Source organism: Microtus pennsylvanicus, chromosome 20 (genome assembly GCF_037038515.1).
Source record: "Microtus pennsylvanicus isolate mMicPen1 chromosome 20, mMicPen1.hap1, whole genome shotgun sequence".
Taxonomy (NCBI): Eukaryota; Metazoa; Chordata; class Mammalia; order Rodentia; family Cricetidae; genus Microtus; species Microtus pennsylvanicus.
Window position 1 is genome coordinate 7,452,890 of NC_134598.1, and position 17,746 is coordinate 7,470,635.

The 17,746-nt window shown below is 39.9% G+C and overlaps 1 protein-coding gene across 10 annotated transcripts in view; it reads right to left on the reverse strand.

Annotated features, from left to right (window-relative positions):
* The window catches only part of Slc16a7 (solute carrier family 16 member 7), a 142,086-nt gene that overhangs the window by 79,363 nt on the left and 44,977 nt on the right, over positions 1-17,746 (reverse strand). For 4 of the 10 annotated variants that reach the window (XM_075954803.1, XM_075954804.1, XM_075954805.1 and 1 more), the window contains one exon: positions 14,674-14,760. The exons of 3 other annotated variants lie outside the window; for them this stretch is intronic. The gene's annotated coding sequence lies outside the window, so the exon portion shown is untranslated. Of the gene's footprint in view, positions 1-2,518; positions 2,798-3,594; positions 3,877-14,673; positions 14,761-17,746 lie in introns of those variants that run through there. 3 more of the 10 variants (XM_075954812.1, XM_075954802.1, XM_075954806.1) reach the window with 3 other exon arrangements.

Genomic DNA, 17,746 nt, shown 5'->3' on the forward strand with positions numbered 1-17,746 from the left:
CCTAGTGCAGCTGTGTCCGGGCAGACCTAAGAATGTGAGGAAGGATGCTTCACATACCAGGATCATGTGAACTGGCCTGCACAGGCATGACGACTGCTACCGCCCCTCTTATAGCTCATAAAATGTGGGGAGGTTCTCACAGGTCATGTGATTAACCCATCATTTAAAAGTCAGTGGTTGTTAAGGCAGGTTTTCCAACTCCAGCATCCTTCTTGGCATTGATCCCCAGTTGCTTTTCTGTGTTTTTTTTGGGGGGGGGGTTTAAAAGAGAATCTGAAATCTTACATGTTTCTGTGTTATTGAATGTCTATGAGAACGTTGACAAACTTCAACATTGCATAGTTCAGTCTATCCATGTCTAATAATGGGCTAGAGAACCAGAGATAAGCTTCTTGATAGCAACTTGATTTGTAACCTTGTGATAGGACACTGAGCAGTAAACACGAAAAGGCCCAGGACTTCAGAGTAGACACTGATTGTTTTGTGCTAATTGAAGAGTATTCTGCAGCTTTAACAAGAAATGTGAGTAAATCAAGCTCAAAAACTTAGCTTCATGCTGGGGACATGTGCCGATGTGTGGTGAGCTCACAAGTATTACACAGTAAATGGAAAGACGACAGATCTATTGGACTATTCACGGGAAGTCTATACAGACAGCCCACTTGGAGCAACCCATTTTTGTAGAGCTACAGGGACATCTGTCCTTTGGATAAGTCACTGTCAATTCTGTAAAAATCTTGTGAAATCATAGCATTTCTCCCTTCTTTAGTGTCGTAGCCCTGTATAAACCTGACTTTTCCTGTAGGGCAACCAGATACCATAAAGCCAAAGTGTGAAAAGGATTCTGTCAAGCCTTTGTTCTCACAGGAAAAAATCTACATAAAAATTGTCCCCCACAAACATTCATACAGGAAGTGGTATGTCTGCTCTAACAGCAGACTCAGGAAGGTGTGATCTACTGGTCTGCTCTGACTTAGCAAACTGTCAATATTCTGTATTTACCCTTCAACTTGGTTTCACCTAACATAGGACCATAGCCCAGAAAATTAACTATTAATTCAGGAAAAAGCCCTGAGTTGCTAAAACTAGCCTCAGAGAGAAAAATTCTGCCCTGGTCATCCTGCTGGAGTCAAAACCAAGGCCCCCAAAAGAGATTCCTATTAACTTAGGCAGCTAGATGTTAAAGCAATCAAGACCGCATGTTAGTATGGCTACCAAGACTGTGTTCCCAGCTGTAGGAGAACATCACAGCCATGCTGCCTCTGAGACTAACTTACCTCTTTACCAGATTCACTGGTTTCTTGTGACTCTATAGAAATGCATGCTTGATATTACTGTTAGCACCTATGGGGTTGTTAACTTGTCTGTACACCTATACAATCTGAAAGTGTTGTGGAGATCACCCCTTTTGACCCTTTACCCTTATGCTTTGCCTGTGCCCATAGGCCTTATGCCCTAATGCCCTAATGCCCTTATGCCCCTCTTCCCCCAAAGAAAAAAAAAGCACACAGAAAAAACGTGCCCGGGTCAGTTAGTTTGTTTTACCCCTCAAATCCCATTCCCAAGCAAATTTCTCAGGAGTGCTGAGACTCATACTCAGTAGCCCCCACTGTCACTGGGTAAGAAGGCTTGGTCTGCAAACATGAAGACCAGAAATGGAATTCCCCAGCATTTTAACATTCATGTTTAAAACTGGTATGGCTGTGTGCCTGTAACCTTGGTATTGAAAGTTAGAGACAGGAGGATTCCATAAGGATATGGGCCAGCCAGTCTAGTCAAAATAGCGAACTTCCGGTCCAGTGACAGACTATCTCAAGACACTAAGGCAGGTGGAGATCAAGGGAGAAAATGCTCGAAAAACCTGCGCCTGCCTCAAAACACGTGAAAGTGAATGTGTACCTGAGCATTTGCAAGCATGCTGCAAACATTCTATATCACACACACATACACACACACACACATACACACAGAGACACTGACACAGAGACATTGACACACACACACACACACAAACACACACACAGTCTTACTCCTTAGTATCTAAAATATTATAGAGCATCATGACAAACAATGACTCTCTCTTCATATTATATGTGGATCACGATAAGCTGTACATGAATATTCGTATATTACTATATCCTTTGATCTAATACTCTCTTAAATTTCCTTAATTAAGGGATCTTCAGCTTTCTAAGAACTTATAAATTGCAGACCTCCTCAACATTGCTTTTGAGCACATCAAAGTGACTGTTGATATTCTAATTTTGAATTTTGAGAAGCTCATTTTGCATGGAGAACTTAAACAAACCTAAGCAAATACACAGGATCCAGTTTTACAAGTCAAGCTGACAAACACAGTTCCAATGCCAAAGGTGAACCGGAAAATACCACTGCCCCCTGCTCTTCAACTGGGAAGGCTTTGCCAGCTCTGATCTAACATGCAAACTGGTTAAGGAATAAAATATGATTTCCCTTTCAAAACCGGCGTGAGTGCAGGTTAATAAACCACCAACCCTACCTGTCGCCCATGAATAGAGGCTTTGTTCGAGTTATGGACAGTATTGTCCATAACGCCGTCATGCCCCCTCTCTGGACACTTGTATAAAATGAATGTTCATCTGGTTCCAACCATCTCCCAATTTCAACTCCAAAATCATCAGTCACTTTCTGACATTTAATTTCAGCTGCATCATAGAACTATCTAGCTGCTGATGCTATACAGAGCTCATTCGGTTTGAGTCTAAATCCAACCAACACAAGTTTACTTGGCCTTGGGCGTTTGTTGAATAAAGAAGATACCAGTAGGCAGACACTTTAGCAACAAAAACTCGCTATTAAATTTGTCTAACCTATGCTCCTAGGGTGGAACAATGCGCCCTTAGTGAAGAACACTTAATACAGAATTAGTCATTCTGAAGCTGTGCAGGGTAGGCAGCGTCACCTTCAGCAGCGAGCTGTGAGCCTGGAAATGTAATGAGCAGAGTTCTGTAGTCTCAATACTGTGCAGGAGTTCCACATGACCTAGAGCTGTGGGACCACCTCCGCTTTCCACTCAAGCAGCCAAACTAACCCACATACCCAAACTCACGCCGTTTGCTTTACTATCTTTTAGTCAAGTGCGCATATTTATGAGACGTAATGACTTATAGAAGAAAAAAAGGCACTTAATTGTAAGATAATATAAGATACAAATAACATTTTAGTGAATAAAGAATCACTCTTATTTTCAAAAATTCAGTACCAATGATTTAAAATCTTTCCTCCAAACCAAAACTTGGCAGGCTACATAATGTGAGGTTTTCTTTTAAATAATTATGGCTAATTCATATTCAGCCAGGAGGGCTAAGAACCACAATTGTAACTTTCATAGAACATTTAAAAATTCTCTTTGCTACTCCAAGCACACAATCTCTCATTAGCCTCAGCTCGGTCCACTTCAGAACTCAAGTACTTTTCCACGAGGCAACATTTATGAGCTTTAATTTGTCTTTCAATAAACTTAAAACATGAAATCAAATCAAAAGAATAAAAAGGAGCCATGCCTATAATCTACCAGAGCCAACACGAGCACAGTTTGTAAAAATTTAAAGTTACCTGGAGAGAGAGAGAAAAGCTGCATTAGCCGCTTGTTGGGGACTCAGAGCTGAAAATACAGACGATTGATGATTAACTTTTAGCCAGGAGCAAACTTGCACACAGCTCTCCAGAGGCCAGTTCTCTGCTTTCCCTTCCGTCTCTCTTCTCAAATAGGGGAAAGGTAGCTCCCTCTCTTTCTGGAGAACTTGCTATGGCATGCACAATTAGTTTGTACTTCACAGGGTGTAGTGTAGACGGGGCTTAAATTATATCCAGGGTCAAAGAAGGTAACCTGTCTGGCACTTTGAATTGTTACATTTAATCTTCTGGATTCTCCTCTGTTGAAGTAGGCACAATTTCAAGGGTACTTTTTCTCATCATGTAATTTGATATCATGTCTGGAAGACACTGCAAAAATTATGTACAATATGCATTGCTGTGTCTATGAATCGTAGCTAATTCTGATATTGGGAAAGACAGTATTATGAACAATACTAAAGAGGTCAAAGTCACAGGGTTTCATTTTGCTGCCTGAAGTGGACTTCAGGTGTCTTCCCTAGATAGGGATTCTTCACCTTTTTCTTATACTGAGACATGGCCTTTCAGCAACCCTGAAGTCATGGATTCAGCTAGACTGAGGTAGCCACTGAGCCCCAGCCACTATCGTGGCTGCACCTCCTCTTGCTGTGGTGACAGAGCATGCTGTCACTCTTGGCTTTCTACATTGGTGCGGGGGACACATGCATCAGGTACTTCACTGAGAGCCATCTCTGCAGTGCTGAGGCATTTTACTAAATAATTTGCATCCATCACTTTATTCTTTAAACAATATAACATAGGCAATATGCAAACATTTTAAGTATGGGAACACTGAGTTTTGTTTTTTTTTCTAGGTTTTAATGGATCTAAGGTCCATATTCCTCTCTACTAAACAGCTGACTAGTGTCTCCACAGTCAGTGGGAGGGGTTTAAGCACTCATGGTGAACTTGACAAATCCTGGAGCCACTTAGAAAATGGGCAGGTGGGCAAGTGTGTGTAATTATCTTTATTACATTTATCAATCATTCCCTGGAAAGAGGATCCTTAGTGGGGAAGTGAGTAGAGCGTCAACATGGCTCTCTGTCCCTTATTGGGGGCGGACATTACAAAAACAACTCCCCCCAACCCCTGCCTCTGTGGTGATCCATGATGGCTGGATGGTAGGTAGCCTGAACTACAAGCCAGAAGAAAACCTTTCTCCCTCAAGTTGTCCAGGTCACAGGATTTTATCACAACAGCAGACAGAGAAACAAAGACAAGACACACGGTTCCCAAAGGGAAAGATTCAGTTCTCAAGACCAAGCACCAGATACCAGCCAGTTGTAAAATATGCTTCCAAACGTGTTTAATAATGTGCACAATAATTATAACAACCAATTAATAAGGATAATTCTCTAATAGAAATTTACTCTGATTTGACTAAATACAGTAATTATTTCTTTTTTCTAAAGTACAAGGTAGGTTTCTGCTGCTTCTTTTAAAATCTTGAGTTAAAAACTAAAATGAAAAAAAAAAGTATAAGGAAATTCTCTCCTTCTACAAATACAGACCAACACTGAGGTCTTGGTATGGTGACAAATGGTTGTGTGGGTTTTCCCACAACACAGTAAACATCCAACAATCCACAGATGGCATTTTGACAGAATCCTCTTCAAACACATTTTTGTCCCAAGAAAGCTCAGCACTGAGTGACTCCTGTCAAACGACAGATCGCAGCAACTTAGCATAATGAACGGAACAGCTTGATTTTGATTTTAAAATCAAGCAGCACTACCTGCCACTAGCAGCCTGAGCTCAACAGGTTAGTCTGAAACACAGAGGAAGAAAAGGCAGAACACCCTATCCTACCCTGTCCCGAGAGAGAGAGAGAGAGAGAGAGAGAGAGAGAGAGAGAGAGAGAGAGAGAGAGAGAGAGAGAGAGAATGTCCATTTCAAGTATTTTCCTTGTAAACTTGGAGAGACCAGGATTGAAAATAACTGATTGGTTAACATTTGGCGTCCTTTGTGGGAAGATTAAGGTGAGAGGTAAAGTCACTATCTCATCAACTGAGACTGGCCTGCTTGGGAAACGCATCTGATTATCTCTGCAATCTTGGCTTCTCATGGCGCACACATAGCAGCTCATTTTCACACATGGTGACCCATACATTTAAATCATGGGTAACTCCATTTTAAGACCCAACAACATTGAAATCACGGGTAACTCAATTTTGCCTTCTTAACTTGGTCTAGATGGGGCCAAGAAACTTAGACCAGGAAACAATGTCTCATGTATAATTTCTAACACTATTCAGGGTTCAGAACATTTATTTGAGATAAACTTCTTATGTAATACAAATGACGAAGCAATTAAAAATAACTCCACAGATTACCTCAGTTTCTTTAATAATAAAATTGCTAAAGAATAAACATCACTGACGTCTGTTTTATCTATTGAAAGGACAGCAGTAAGACTTATACAGAGAAAAGATAGCTAGTGTTACCAAGTAAGTACTATTAAATATACCACAAGTGTTCACTTCATTAGACTACTATATGTTTAATATTTTGTTTCAGTATTACAAGCTATTCTAAATAGAAAAACAAAAATATGCTTATATTTGATATATAAAACTTTAGAGGTAGGAAAGGGAGAAATGATGTAATTCTGCTGTAATCCCCCAAATTAAAAAAAAAAAAGCCATTCTGTAATCAATAAATAACTTCACAAAACCTATATGATGGTCAAGAATATGGATCATATATTTTGCACTTTTAACATCTTTTGTTTACTGCTCTTACAATGTAAAATCCTTAAAAATTCCAGGTGCTGATCAAATCACATTGAGTTCACAGACCATGCTCGTAAAGATTACAAAGCTCAAATTTTATATAGACTTGTTTTGCAAATATATAACATATTTTTCCTGACTCAAAGTATTATGTCTATTAAACAGTCATAACATTTTAAATATCTATTTGTATTTAATTCTATCCCAAAATCAAATATGTCTAGGACTTAAATTAAGGGTTAACATTTGCTGTAGTTGGAAAATGAGCAAATTCAGCTGGCTTGACTCCCCACACAGCAAGGATATCGACCAGGGCCTGGCAGGTGCGGGCACCATTGTGCCAATGAGCCACCCAAGCTTTCTTTTTCCCATTATCCTTTTATAACTAACAAAAATATATGATATGCAAAGCATAAAGAACTTGCACACTTGTATCTGTCCAACCAATTCTGTGGGATGTGAGATGAAGACAGCAGTGTTGGCTCCGCCTCCCTCTGAGAAAGACAAATGCAGAAGAGCCCTGCTCACGCTCACTGAACCCTAGGGAGACCAGGGCAGGAGGTGTCTAACCTTTGCCAAGGTTACATGTTCTCAAGAGTAATTCCAAAGCAATGATCACAGAAAGGTTTGTGCATACAGACCCCCGAGGTGTTAACATGCTCCAGTCCGTTAGGTACAAGAGAGAGAGGAAATAGTCCCTGCAAATCTTAATGAAGAGTATGTGTGACCTTGGAAGAGGTTATTCGCCCCATGCTTGAGTCATGACAATAAGTTCTTGGCAATAGATCTGTTTATATTCTTATTCCCAAGTTTCAGGCAGCCATTGCATATTTCCCCTGTGAGGTTTTCATGTTGTGCACATTACGGCTGAATGTTAAAACCAGGATGACTGAGCAAAACCCAAGCGTTTCATCTGATCAAAAAACCTAAGGAGTTATAAAGAATAGAGAGCCCAGGTATATATATTAGAAGGAAATTAGTTGAACAACAAACAAACAAAAAATACTCCCAACGTGATCTGAGTATCTATTTGTTCTTCTCACTGGGAATTTTTCTATTTTCTTTCCTGGAAAAAGTACTATTGCCTTCATATTCACTAAAGAGAACTGACTGTGATTTTATATTCTGAATTCTAGAATACAGTAGAAGTCACAATAAGCAGACAGCAGAGGGAAACAATCCTAGTTCATTTCCTGAGCTAATTATTCCTTAGAGCAACAACATCAAAGGCGTCTTGTTTGCAACGTTGATATCAAGGACATGAAGAGAGCTATCAGTCAAATTTGCATCATGGAATAATCCCTTTAAGGTTTCAACATATGAACGGAAAATAAAACAGGGTGGGCAACGATTTCAAACAAAAAAATATGTATTTTTTTAGAGCATTTCTCCTTCATGGCAGTTAATAGAGCAGAGGCATGGAAAAGGTGATTTAGGCAAGGAGACATTCAGGTCCCTTCCTTCTTTGGTTGTTGTCTGGTCAATAGAGCACTGTAGGTATTCAGCTAACAGATGAGCATCCTTCATCTCAGAACCTGTGGTTTCACATAACTCCATGGCATCACCCTCTCACGGACCAGACCAAACGCTGTCACATGTACCGACCCTCTGCCAGTGACCCAGTACAAAGTCCACACTGGCAAGAATGTCTCTTTTTCGGTATGAGATCAAGTTTCCGACTATCCAGACTCATCCATCTTCTCATCATTTCATGGGTTCTTTGTAACTTCAACAATTGCAGTACTCTTCAAATTTTAGCTATAAATCTGTCTAATTAGGGACCACACACAACTGCCTACCTACCCAACCACCACAGAAATTCCAGAAACTCTTTAAATAAAATATAGTATGATTAAAGTGTGTATTCCATCCACTGCAACAGACTACAACACGAGGGCGCGCATTTCAACGTTCTCTGCAATGTCTCAAAGCTACTTTAACGAATAAATTACTTAGCTCCTAAGCCATTCTAAAATGTTTCGGTGAAAACCTGTCACTGCTGTTTTAAAGGAAAGCATAAGCCCTTCACCTGGTGACGTCAGAAAAAAAACAACAACAAAGAAACAGAGGGCCAGTGATATGAGTTGATGAATAAAAGCGCTTTCCTTAAAAATCTGGTGACCTAAGTTTGATTCTTAGAACCCAGAACCCACATAAACATGGAAGGAGAGAAACATGTCCAGAAGGTTATCTGACTTCCTTGCTAGTGCTATGTCACATGCATATCTGTATTCAAGTACACACATCACACACCCACACCCATGCACGTACACACACACACACACACACACACACACACACACTGATGGTGATAACTAAAAATTAAACCTTCTCAATAGAAGAAAAGTGTATCCATATGACAGATGATCAATCTGTCCCTGAACCCCAGTCAGAGAAGCTTCTGCCCAGGGGCAGAACAGAGAGGCTGTGGGAGCCACAGGCAATGAGTAACCTAAAGGAAACAGCATTGTCGTGATCACACAGGCCTAATGTGAAGCCAGAAAGACTGAGAGCAGGTACAGGGCCTGCACAAGTTCAAGCCAGATGAAAATCACAGCACAGAGGAGGGGAAGTCAACACAGGAACCATCTCTAATCAAGACGCTGTTTGTAGCTGGCAGTTGCTCGCATTGGAGAAAGCAGTTCTCTTCAATGAAGTGAAGTCTATCCACCCACACTTAGGAATGATCAGCCAGCAGAAAGGGAACTCCATGACAGTGGTTTTTATTTTATTTTATTTCTATTTTTTTAAGAAAGAAAGAATTTGCATTTAGAAATAAGGAGAGAGGGCAAGAACTAGGAGGATATAGAAGAAGAGAAAGTATACGAGCAAATACATTGTATGAAATCCTCAGACACAGACATGTTAAAAAGAGAAAGCTAATAAAACGATGAGAGGTAACACACAGTAATACAGAAGACACAGTTAGCAGGAGCTTTGAGCATGCCTGAAGCTACAGCAAACACACAAATTAATAATAATAATAATAACAAAAGTAAACTTTTAAAAATGAAGAACATTATTATAAATTCATGCACAGAGACAGTTAATGGGAATTGTACCACACCTGAGACTTGATAAGCCTCCAGTGCTTCTCTTCCTGTCTCCTATTTCTTTGCATATCCTAGTTATCCTTGCTGACTCTATAGCTGCACAGGATAGTGGCCTCCTTTGCCTCTGATGGGTCATATTAGCCCCAGAGTCCTCACTGGGTCTCTCTGCCTTGGGGTCTCTCACCTGTTTCCCTACACAGCCTAACAGAACTCATTGCTTGAGTCCTTCCCTGCACTATAGGCCTGAGGTCCTAGGTTTTTTTATTTTGTTATAGGTACTGGCTTTTACTTTCAGTGTAAACTTACAGCCTGTTCCTTACCTTGAACAGACTACATAGCATAGGCTTACCACCTACTTAGTGGTTTTACATAGTTAGTTAGGCAAACACATCTGCTAAAATAACACTACTGTCCATTCTACATTTAGGTAACAAATTTTTCAAGAAAGGAAAAAAATAAAAACTATTCATCCCCCCCAAAAATTTAAGCAAGTTTGGAGAGGTCACCCCATGCTCCTTTTCAGGAATCTTATTACAGTAGAGATGGGTTTTGAGGTGAACACTCTGTGAGGCCATTTCTAGGGCAGATTCCTCCTCTGAGAAGGGAAAGTTAAACTGGAGATAAATTCAAATTAAAATCTCTACTTGATTATGTATTCAAGCCACATTCTCTAGTGCAACATCAGGTTTAAGAATTGAGTAGATGCCTCTAAGAAGTTCGCTGAATCTGCCTTTTTTCCCCTTGTGCTTAATTAATTAGTTTAACCAACATTTAGTGGGCGGCTAGCATACAGAAGCCATTATGGCAGGACTAGGAGGGATGTCAAGGTAAGCAAGGCCGGTAATCTTTTCTCTTACATGCACTCTCTTCATGATGAATATAGATGCATACAGTGCTACCAAGCCAGAATTATTAAAGCCATAATAGAGACAGAGTCTTATTAGAGTCACCAATGTCCTGTAGAGCCTTGTAGGATTTAACTCAGCACCACATGCAAATGCACGTGAGACAGCAAACTCATAAAACTATCTACTACAGGCATCTTTTGTATCACAAGGCTGTTAAGCAATACTAGGTGTTGATTCTCTTGATGATATAGAGGAACCATTTTCTTACATATGAAAACATCACCCTCTCTGACTAGACTTTGTAGGCATACGTTATCAAATATAATGGCTTAGCCTTGACAGGAGCTCTCAATTCATTATTCTGAACCATGTGAGAGGAAGAGAAGAATAAATACTATGTTTAATTTTTTTCTAGGTATAAATACTGCCCATGCAATATGGAAAGTGTTGCTATGACTATTAGCTGTCCTCCACAATCTGACAGCAAGGTCTCGTTGCTACAGACAACACCTACAGAACAAACTGAACACGGAGAACTCAAGCTGGAGACTAGGTAGAGCCTTCACACCTGCTTTCTAGCATCTTTGGTACAAAAATGATACCGATAAAGAAATGTAAACATGAAGCCAGCTACAATCTCTTTGAGCTGCAATGGTGCCCTACATACAAGATACGCTAGCGCAATGGTGACCCAAAGCTTGTGGAAGGAACCAAGCAATATCTGATGTGACTTAAGGCCCACTCCACGAGATGGAATACCTACCTACCTGATACTGCTTGGCTGACCAAGAACCTGAGACTACATAGGCCAGGAATCCAGGGCAAAAACAACTGTGATATTTAAAAAAAGGCAATAAAATGACTCCTAAAAAACGTTCTGCTGTACTGAGATCAGTGGCTTCAATATAAAAAAAATAGAAAAAGATAGCTATTGTTTATATAGTAGATGAGAGCTAACACAGAAATGCATAGCTGGACAGTGTACAGAGAGTGCGTGACTCTGTAGCACTCAGTCCTAAATGGGACATCTTCATCAAGGCCCTCCTCTCAAGGCACAGGGGCAGAAAGATTGGAAGAGCCAGAGCTGATGGGTGACTTCAAGGAAACAGCCTCTTCCAAACCCAACAGGACTGATGCACATGTGAACACACAGAGAGTGTTGCAGCCCATACACGGCACACACAGGCTCAAGGGAGTCAGATTCACAGCACTGGAAAGGGGAAGAGGATATGGGTTCCCTCATCTAACCAGGAAGCTATGGGCAACTTATGCTTGCTTGCAGAGAAAAACGCCAGTTTGCCCAGTGGAGTCTCACCAAGTATATGAACAATACTTCAGGGAGGGCTCCATGCCCAAAAGTAGCAAAACAAGCAAACAAAAAACTCAATAGTATTTCTGTAGACTTTTTGTCTCATTTTTTCTTTTGCTTGCACATTTTGTTGCTGTTGTTCTATGGGGGTTTTGCTTGTTTATTTTGATCTTTGTCTCTCTCTTTCTTGTGTGTGTGTTCTGTGTTTTTTTTTCTGTTGTTGTTGCTTTGGAGAGAAAAAGAACACAAAGAACATAAAGTTAGGCAGGTAGGTGAGTGGGAAGAATCGAGAAGGAAGGCAGGAATAGGGGTAAGAAGAAAATGACCAAAATATACTGCATAAAATGTATAAAAAAAGAATACTGCCCAAAACATTTACAAAGCCAACTGAACCTGAAAGTAAAAAAAGCCCAATTGGTTCTTAGTCCAGATGCCAACCCACAGGACCAGAATTTCAATGCTAGGAATGAGGTCAATGACCGTGTGTGGCAGAAGTGATGTTAACCCAGACTAGAATTGTAAGTCTAAGAATGAGGATACGGTGACTGTGTGTGGCCGAAGAGCAGTTTATTTCCCATAAAGGTGAGCTAGCTGGCTTTGCTCACCCTTCTTGAAAGGAATTCCAGAAAGAGAGCCGGAGATAAAGAAGTCATACTGAGGAATGGAACATGCCTGACACATCTGCTAACTCATTGCAGAGGCTTTTGTTTTTAAAGTTCAGATAGTTCCTCTCTTCTTTATTTTGTTAACTTCTCGATTTAAGTTAAATCAGGAGCAAGAAAGAGCAATGAGGAAGGCCACACCAGCCAGAACCAATTCATGCTAACCCAACTCTCATCAGAGAGGCTTCACCCAGCAACTGATGGACATAGATGTAGAGGACCCACAGCCAAACATTAGGTTAAGCTTGGACAATCCTATAGAAAAAGAGGAGGAAGGATTGTAAGGGCCAGAAGGGTCAAGGCAACCACAAAAAAAAAAAAAAAAAAAAAAAAAAAAAAAAAAAAAAAAAAAAAAACCATAGAAACTAACTAACCTGGTCCATAGGGGCTCACAGAGACTAACATGACAACCAGGAGCCCTGCATGGGACTGACCTAGGTAGGCCTTCTGCATATATGTTATCTTTATGTAACTTGGTATTTTTGTGAGATTTCAAAGAAAGCAGGGGATGTTTCTGATTCTGGTGTCTGCTTTTGTGACCGAGGATCGCCTCATGCAGCCTTAATAGAGCAAGAGGAGCCTAGTATCACTGCAATTTGACATACCATGGCTGACTGATGTCCATGGGAGACCCACTTGTATCTGAAGAGAAGCAGTGCAGGAGGAGTGGATGGGGGGAATATATGGGAGGTGTGGGGAGGAACAGGGAAGAGAGTAAGGAGGGGGAACTTTTGGTTGGGATGTGAAAATAGACAAACAAAAAAGAGCAATGACTTGTACAGGCTTCAAATTCATCTCCGAGGCCACCAAATTCTCGCTGTACATGTCCACATCATCGGCCACTCAGAACTCCGTGACTCTCAGCTATTGTCAGGTAAATGAGATATGAATTAGCAAGCATGGGAAACGTAGAATTGTTACGTGGAAACAGAAGGACCACAAATAAGCCAGCTCTATTTGAGAATGACGCCGAAATCTCATTTAGCTATAAGTACAGTGTCACTGTCTGCTTCTTAATCACATATCCAGCAGACTTGTGAATATAATGTCTAAGTATCCAATTTAAATGAGTGGCTTCCCTCGTGTTTCAGATGTCTGTGTAAAGAATGGGCTTTGTTTTGATTTGTTTTCCCTACAGAAAGCAGCGGATGCTCAAAGACAGGCACAGACAGGCTGCTCTATAACAGAAATGCACAATTAAAGACAGCTTGGCACACACAGCACAGTGCCACTGGCCCGTGTGGGGGTGGCTGCAAGGAGCAAACAAATCTCACCACACTGCCAACTTTGCTATGTGCATCCATGCCAATTCATGGATCACTGGGGGGTTAGCCCCGAAGCCTTGGAAAGATACCACTTCTCCATTCCATTTAGGGTGTCGGCATTGCATGCGGGCTGAATAAATCCAAATATGTATCTTGCAATATAGATCCTATGACCAAGTTCTAGCAGACTGATCAAATATTCATTTCTTATCTAGAGCCACCACCATTGCCAGATGAAGACCATCTCTACGCAACCACCGAATGAACGCCTCTTAAAGTACATCATGGAAAGCAACATTCTGAGTAGGTTTCCCTTACTTTCAAAACATTTCTTACTGAGGCCCCTTCTTCCAGGATGTTATACGCACTTGGTGGTGCCAAGATAACTGCATGTTTGAGTAGTGATGTCAATGCGGGCATGGAGACTGACTACCAAGAGGCTGAGGTAGAAAGGTGATTCCCAGGAAATGAAGCATTACAGAGTCTGCTAATTGTGCATAATTCATATTTAATTAATTAGTATTAAACAAGGGAGAGAATGACCTTAAAAGCATGGCATTTAAAAAACTAACTGATATCACACTGTGCTGTTGAAAATATTTAATATCATTAAAACATGTCTAGCCCAACGGCAGCCACTAATAAATTTTGGGCACCACTCCGTGTAATTGTCTTTAAAAAGATAATAAAATTTATGGAAAATATTAGCTAAGGAATAAATACTGCAATCACAACAATGGTTAAGTTTGTTTGACTTCTAAGATCTGTCAAATTTGCTCCAAGTACTTCAATAAATTAAATGATTTTCATAATAGCCAATATAAAGAAACTTTGTAATATTCTCATTTTATAGAGGAAAAGATTGTATATGAACAATTTGAACAGATTTTAATCAGGAAGCATCAGAGCTAAGAGTTGAAACCAGACAACAGAGGCTACAGTCTATGCTCTTAACAATGAAGATGATGAAACATGCCAGGGGCATGTATCCAACAGAAGCCAACTTGCTTAACGATCATAAGCAGTTATGACACAATATTAAATATGGCAATCACAATTTGTTCACATTAAAATATCCCAATTCAGCAAATGTCATGAGTTAGGGAAATCAGACATAATAAGATACTACTGGACATCAAGGAAACTCACCAGCTAGGGAGGAACTGCTCTGCATTCACGGTGCCCAGATATTTTTGTCTAGGTCAATAGAAAAGCAGCACATCCCAACCTTGACTCCTAGAAGTATCAAAAAGAGAGTAACATTTAATCACTACAGCACAGGTTAACAGGAAGGAATCTAATTCTATGTCTGGATAGGTTCTACCATCCAGCTTTCTCTTGCCTCGATGCCATTCCTACTGGGCTTTCTCTATAATGCTGCAGTTTGATTTAAAGTCATCATTTGGCATGAAAGGATGATTTAGCTCCATGAGCTAAATATTGGTATTGATAAATATTGATATTATCATCAGCAGCAAGCCTGTGTTCTAACCACAATGTCAGCTCTATGTCTTCTCTCCAAATTCAAATTTATAAAAATTAAGGCTTTTTTTTTTGTAAAAACATCGTTTCATTTCAATCAACTATCTTTTGAGATTTTAAAGTCATTTTCTTTTATCGTTCGAGTGATGTTTACCTGTACTCTTAGAACGATAATGTATATAAAAGGAGTGTGTGGTTGAAAACAAAAACTTAAAATTTCTATAAAAATACAAGAAACTCCACTAATATTAACTAAAAATCCAAAGCAATATTTCAGCAAGACATTGAAAGTAGAACAATGTTCCAGAAGCACCGTGGAATATAATTAAAATATGACCATCTGTATTCCTTGAATCTATGAACTATGTAACATGATTTTTACTTCTTTGTCCAATTCACTAACTTGGAAAGGAGAAAAGACACAAAGTGATTTGTTTTTATGATCACTAAAACCAATACAATGAACTTTCGGGTGTGACTACGAAGAATCAGGTGTCTGCAGCTGGACAGCACAGAGGAAGCTTACTGAAATCCTTTGCTATGAGCAAAAACAACAGAGCAGATGGCAATACATGAGCTTCCCAGTAAGCACTCCAAAGTTTCCTCACGTGATCAGAGAGCACTGCTTGACCTCATGGTTTACATAGAAGGGGATTCAACAGACAATCTGTTTATTAATTTCTAAGATTATAATAACCATATTATTTTCACATGATAAAAAAAAGAAGAAGAATTTAGCTATCAAATACAATTGTGCTGCTGTCCTTAACAGGTCAAAACTAGCTCAAAGTAAAGGACTGTCTCAGAAGCCAGAGTTACTGCAGCAGAAATATTTAATGCTATTGAGATTCACATTCAGATTTTCAGGAGAAATGAAAGATAATGAATTCTCTTAGAAGAAAGTTTCTTCCTTTAATTCAGAAGCATTTTCTAGTCATGATCATGCTTTTGAATACTTGGTGGTCATTAGGGCTTAGCAAAAGTTTCCTTGAGTAAAATATTGATTAATATCTGGTTCATAATTCCATGCATTATTATAGTAGTTAGTGTTAATAAGGAATACAAAACAACAGCCAAGCTAGCCACTACCTTCTCTTAAATCTCCTCTTTCTTTCCACAGAAGCCCCCAAAACATGTTTGTTTTGGAAGCAACTGGTGAACAGAAGGAGAATTTAAAGTCAGTGACTAATGACACGGGAAAACACATAAGAGTCACATCAGCTGACCAGCAGCTGACTCGCTCGAGGTGGAAGAATGCAAGGGCGCCATTCAAGGACAAACAATAACATTCCTTTAGTAGCGAAATGATTAGTGCGTGACAGCAGGTCCTACTTGGCCCTAGAAACAAACCCACTGTGTTAAGATTATCCAGTAACCAAGGTGACCTCTGAAAGTCAGGAGACAGGTTACAAAAGGCTTTACATCCAACTACAGAGTCTTTTCTGTGGCTCCAATGTGAAGCCAGGCTCATGGTCAACTCCAGAGTTCTATTGTATTCTTTACTAAATATTATCAACTAACATCTCCAATCAAGTCTAAAACAACTGAAACATGAGACAACTGGGAGCCAAAGGGACAGCACCCACTGCCTTAGAATAAAAATAAAAAGAGAGAACTGTTTTCAGTCTAAACATTTCCTTTTTTTTATCTTGATGCTTTAGCAGAAATATTGAATGAATGAATTTTCTTCACGTATCTTTGAACTAGGGATGCAAATGGTCTACCTTCCTACTCAAGTCAAGGATGAAAGAAGTCTACAGTCACTGAGAACAATTACAATCTGTTTGTGCTGTGCTAACAGTTAACCATTAAGAGCCTCAAAGCCAAAATGCATTGCAAACAGCCATTGACATCAGCCGGTCTAGTCAAAATTTCACCCTGTAGAGTTACAATAATACTACGCTGGAGGTGGAGATAGCAGTGAAACGTTGGGATGGAAGATGAAGGAGGAACAGCCAGACAGCAATAAAGAAAACAGTTTAATTGAAATCCACCTTCCTTCTCTGAAGGCAACTGTACACAAGTTCCTTCACAAATACTACTTTTCCACATGATTAGGATGGATGGGTATGATGTAAAGCTATGGAAAAGGGACCCCAGAGACTTCCAGCTAGAGAGTGTGGGGCTGAGGGTGAGCCAAAGCTGCTCCATTCTCCAGTCTCCTAATGAAGTCCTAGGAGCACATGTCTACCGTGGGCAGACCTCCGTTCAGGCTTCAGTACAGGAGTCAGAGGAAAGCAGACGTGTTCCTGAATCTGATCACTGATTTTGGTCAGGGGACTTTCAGTTGTCCTTGCCTGGTTATTCCACTGTTCCTATTTAGTTGTTGTCCTTGGAGAAATGTTTGGGGAAAAATATTTCACAGCCAAGGTTGCTGCAAAAATAATAGAAACTGAACTCACAGTGAAATTCAGTTTTAAGAAATTTTCAACTTTTCAAATTCTAGGATATGAAATTGCAGCAAACAGATTAGAGCTACAGATGGATTTTTTTTATATTACTAGAAGGTAAAATTGGCTATTCCAGTCTTTCCAAACATACTGATAAAGTCAACATCCCCATTTCAGATACAGGGAAGACTAGGTACAATTAATTTTAGTCTTCGATGTTGCAGAGCTTTAAGGGCAGGGCTTATTATCAAGATCGCTTGAGCTTTATCATCCTGTCCACAGAGTCAAACAGTTAAAAAATGTATTTCATAAACACCAAATGTATTCATAACAAATGCATGAATGTACTA